Source organism: Octopus bimaculoides, chromosome 21 (assembly GCF_001194135.2).
Source record: "Octopus bimaculoides isolate UCB-OBI-ISO-001 chromosome 21, ASM119413v2, whole genome shotgun sequence".
Classification (NCBI taxonomy): domain Eukaryota; kingdom Metazoa; phylum Mollusca; class Cephalopoda; order Octopoda; family Octopodidae; genus Octopus; species Octopus bimaculoides.
In genome coordinates this window covers 29,416,004-29,421,911 of record NC_069001.1, presented here as the reverse complement: position 1 = coordinate 29,421,911, position 5,908 = coordinate 29,416,004, and positions in this window count along the sequence as shown.

Genomic DNA, 5,908 nt, shown 5'->3' with positions numbered 1-5,908 from the left:
ATATATATACGTGTATACATATATATATATATATATTGAACCTTTCGTAGCATCAATATATACCGTATATTATCCGTTGTGGACTCATTGGGAAAATGTGGTCTTCATTGGTTTAATGCGCTACAAGTGTCGCAAGCCATCATGTTATTCACGAACGAAGACTAGTTGATGCGAAACTCCTTATTTATCAGGTACTATATAAACAACAATTGATATAAACATTTAATATAAGATCTGGGGGCGTATATCTTGGAAATCCGCCGGCCCAATGGTTTCCCTTCATGGTAGAATTAAACTATTTAAGCATTTTATCTGATGAAATTCATCGTATGTTTGCGGAACTGTTTCCGGAGGGAAACGCAATATTCTAGGATGGTAATGCACACATTCACACAACTCAATTTGTTACTGAATGGCACGAGGAACATTCTAGTGAAGTTGAACATCTTTTCTGGCCACCAGATCTCAATATTATTGAACATTTAGGGTGAAGTTTAGAAACATGTAGAGTAACCAAGTTTAGATAGTTTATAGTAACCTAAAAGGAGACTGGAAACATTTAAAACACTTGAAATAAATTTGTAACGATTATAAGATCTTATCAACATCTTCAGCGAGGTTTGCACATTATTCCATTTAAGAAAGTAAGTGAAATATTCAAGCACAACAAAAATATTTTCCTAAATATTCAGAAATCAAAAGTTGAACTCTGCAGAGAGTACAAGTCATATTGGTGAAATTTAGTTTGATCAACAACTTCAAGTATAGTGAATACCTTCATTTCCGTGCTATACCATTACAGAAAATCCCAAAATAGAAGCACATCGTGAATTGCAAAAAAAAAAAAATCCGTCAAAAATGGAAGTGAGTTACAATTTATACAATATACACCAATACAGTTATGTATAAATTCATGGGAGTTTAGAAGCGTTTAGTTAATTGTTTCGGAGGCCTATTTATTTGATAGGCAGATATACACACACGAAGCTCTGTAAAAATGAATACATACATCATTGGATTGTAGAAGAAAGTTAATTTCCTGAACTCTTATAACCTGGTTAATAAAATCAGATATACTCGAATATGTAATACATTTAAATTGTATATATTTGATATATATTTACACACACACACACACACACACACACACACACACACACACACACACACACACACATGATGTATGTATGTATGTATCACTATGGTAGCTATGATTCGAGACACCGTTCGATTGCCGGAAGGATTAATTTAAGAATCAATATAAAGAAAATGGTGTAATATGAAATTATTAGATATTGCATTAGTAACGTAACTATATACCTATATATGTGTAGATGTGTGTAATATGCACTGGGAGTAATTTAGCGATGACAATGATACACATATGGAAAAAAAAATAATCACGATGAAATTGGTGTGACGTGTGAAAGCGAAAAAAGGAAAATTTATTAGAGAAAAAAGTAAAATTCATATAGAGATAAAAAAAGAAGTAAGCAGTAGCGAGGAAAAGATTTCATAATAAAATAGATGATTAACTATACCGAGTAACAGTGTTCGATATTAAAATAACAATAATACATTAACGATGTGAATAACGTAAGTATACTGTTACTTGGAAGAATTAACCGTTCAGATATAAGAAGTTAATCTCCCTCTCTCTCTGTCTCTGTATGCGTCTATATATCATAGGTAACCCGACAATTTCCTTCCCATAGATGTGTGCGTTTGTTCACACGTTCAGACATCCATATGCATATTCACTCAATAGCATACTTTAACGAACATACCTATGCATATACATACATACATACATATATATATATATATATATATATATATAAGACGTTCTCCTACAGACTTCCTGTGAACTAAATTCACTCATGTATCTTTGGCTTGACAACCCGGTATATTAGTAGAACTCATTAGCTCAATGTGTCGCACATTCAGAACGAACTCGAAACGACGTGATTGTAAAGCGAGTTTCTTAACCCCGCCTGCATGTTTGACACTTACCATTAGCTACACTATGGGTCAGCTAGTGCATGATTTAATATTGAACTATTTATTTCTGATTTGAGTCGAACTGTTGTACGTAAAGCTTCTTTCTGTGCTCTACATTCATGATTGCTCCCTCTTCTGAATGACTTGCAGCTGAAAACGCAATAAAGAGACGAATATAATAAAAAAAAAAAGACATTATCTCACCTAATGATTACAATGATAGGTATAGAGCCTTGTTACAACATATCTTCAAGTACGTAATGTCGTACATTTCTGATCTGCTGGTGTATGTAATCGCTATGTCGAATATAGTTTGTACAATACAGAAAGAGGGGATATGGCATTAGTTTCCTATTTAAACATGATTCTTTTAGCAGCCACTCTGCAAAGTTTCGAAGCGGTATTTTTGTTATTTCTTCCTGCGTATCACTGTGAAAGCTTCTATGTTTCTTTATCAATGAATCTTACACAGAATAGCCTGCTGTTTACACAGATAACGATCAATAGATTGCGTTATTTTGTTCTTTCTTAATCATAGTAGGATTCTATTCAACTCTGTACAAGCTTTAGAAACAAAATATATCATTAAATACAAATGGGTGTGGAAGAATTGCTTAGAGGAACACAATTTCCGAGTAGCATTAACATATTGCTTGCATTTAATGATAGGTAGGTGTCGTAGAGTGTCGACAAAATATACAAACACATGTCACAATTACGTAATTTTTCTTCGCATGATTCTATGTTTTAAATAGGAAATAAGTAGACACAATGAAGTCAATGGTATATACGGAAGAAATACAATTGGGGTTGTTATTTCTACGTTTCGGTATTATTTAGCTGTAGCTCTGGTCTCTGTATCAGGCATATAACCAGATATGTTGAAAGTCTTAAAATCTAATTTCCTACATTTTTTTAATGTAACACCATGCTGCAATATTCTCGGGGGTCGAGCTACGAAGTAATGTCTCTGTTAATCTCTTTCTTCCACGCTTCCAGTCCATCCCCCCTCTCTCTCTGTACTTGTTTGAAGCCCCAAATTCCATGATGAACTATGTCGATAGTCAATGTTTACTGTTTTATCAAATCTACCTCTCTCTATTAAATACGTATTATAGAAATATTTCTTACTCTCTTTATTAAAATATCTTCTATTATGTGATCTACATCACGTCTCAGCACCATCCCACAATTTTGAGACTTTATTATAGTTCCGCAGGGGTCGACATTTCATTTTAACGTTTCAAATACCATTTCAGTGTAATCTATTTACTCCTCCCCGTCATTGCTGGCCTTGTGCCTAAATTTGAAACCATTATAATCATCATTATCATGATTTTTGCTATTGTGTTGTTGTTGATGTTATTATTATTATTATTATTATTATTATTATTATTATTATTATTATTATTATTATCATTATTATTATTATTATTATTGTAGTTGTAGATGATGTTGTTATCATCCTCATCATGATTATTATTAAAGTATCGAAATGGTAGAATCGTAAGCACGCGGGGCAATATGCATAGCGGCCTTTCGTCTTATTACTTCTGACTTTAAATTCCGCTTAAGACTGGGGACCATACCCAACACGAAATTTCAGACTTTGTGCCAACGGTAGAAAGAATTATTTCTATTATTAAGATGATTTATTGTTATTTAGTTTCATTCAGGAACTAGTTTATTTCTTGTAGAATTTATGTGGGTTGTAATCTACTGCATGTAACCGTGGGTATCCACAAATCTTGAACAGTCTTTCAACTGCTTAGAACCCTACTGATAATCTTTGCTGTCCCTAAGCGACACATTTTCTGTGGGAGGTCTACCAGTCATTCTATTCCAATCTCCTGCCATTTGTCTATATATTTGCTTACTGTTCCCAACGTATCGATTATTATTACTATTGAGTGAGAGAGCAGTGCATGCCATCAAAGTGACACTGGGGTAAAATATATGAAGCGCAGTACACCCATCATGACTACCCGTCTGATAAGGGTACACCAGGCACATGCAGAACATATGTGCGTGACATGGTGATCTCATATGAAAATTAACAGAGTTTAACATTGCGGGTGGGGGCCTTGTTACAATTTTCTCCGGTCAAATAGCTCATCCCGCTCAAAAGGTCTCTGAAGAATGGTTTTTTAAGGGTGTTGAACGAGATACATGTTTTCAAAGGTGAATTATTCAAACACCAAAGAATTCCTCTCCACACAGGGCTAATATGCTCCCAACTACTTCTGCTCGTGATCAGAGATGCACATATCGTCAGCCAATATGGGACATGTTCAACTGGTTAAGGACAAACAACTGAGAAGCAAATATGTAGTATTGAGCTGAATATTTGCTGTAGCCCATCTTTTATGTCAAGGCAAAACAATACACATGATAAAACCAATCAGTTAAGATGAGAACCCATGAAAGCCACTGTTTAGTACTGCATCAGGGAATTTATTAAAACAACAACTACTACTACTACTATTTATTATTATTATCATAATTATTTTCCCCTCTTTATGACAGGTTTTTGTTGGAGATCCTGGAGACTTGCATGCGTACCAGGCTTGCTACCCGCAGCCTATGGTACCATACTAACCGTTCTGTTCTTCTATATAATACCTTCATCTATATAGTATTTCGTAGTTAAGTGGGTTGTATCTATATACTTTTTCAACTTCCCTCTAGAGTATTCATGGCTCAAAGGGGCATGCAACATTAACTATATAGCATATTGCAGATGTACCTCTAAATATGTGGGAAGTGAATGAGTACATTTATGATATGTGAACGATTTTTTATGAAATGTCGCTTGCCGACATCTTTTATTTTTGAGGGGATATTATTTGAGTAGTTATAGTGGCTTTATAGCGGTTTTGACTGCTATTTCTAGACGGGTAATTGTTTTTATAACCCTCTCCGTTATAATTGTGATTTATTCACAATTATATACGTTTCTTTCTGGAAATAAAGGTTTTTGATTGCATATTCTGGCCACTGATATATGGATAAATAATTTTGAATAGTTTACGATACATCCTATGTAATGTATTTTTACATTCATTCCTCTACACACGTATATATATATATATATATATATATATATACATATATATATAATGTTGAAAAACATGCACACACACATATATTTACACACTAATGCATACATATAAATTAATACTGTTCGCATTAATTTATGCGTGACAACTTCATTTAGATGAACACTTGTTCATTGTAGAATCCTGTAATCTTCTCGATTTTACTAAGACGTATTTATATGTATTTAAATCATGTAAAATATTATGCAATTAAAGGAAAAAAGGACGACATGTTTTGATTCTTCGAGATGTGATCTGAATATTTTCCTACGTCGATCTTTGTATTTCATCTTTCCAGCTTCTACAATGACTTAAATATTTGCAAACAGTAATCGAATGTTTAAAAATAACATGGGAATTCAGCGTTGGTTTGTATGAAGATGATTACAAAAACTACAGCAATAAGACAAGGAAAACAGAAAAAAACTGAACCTGCTTAAAACATATTCAAATATGTCAATTTACATAATTAAAGAATATGATGCCAACTGCTCAAAATACAGAATATATATGTATAATATAATCTACAAAAACCGATTTTAAATTCAACAGCTTTCCTTTTCATTTCATATTAGTTTCACGAAATAGAATATAAATTAAGAAAGATGGCTAGAAATGAAGATTACAATATTCCTATATAGTCACTCACATTCACACACATACACATAGGCAGACACATATATAAGATTAAACAGACACACAAACAGACGTGCATGCCCCAACTCAAGTATTCACACGCATATACATATATACATACCAAATACATATGTACATATATATATATATATATATATATATATATATATATA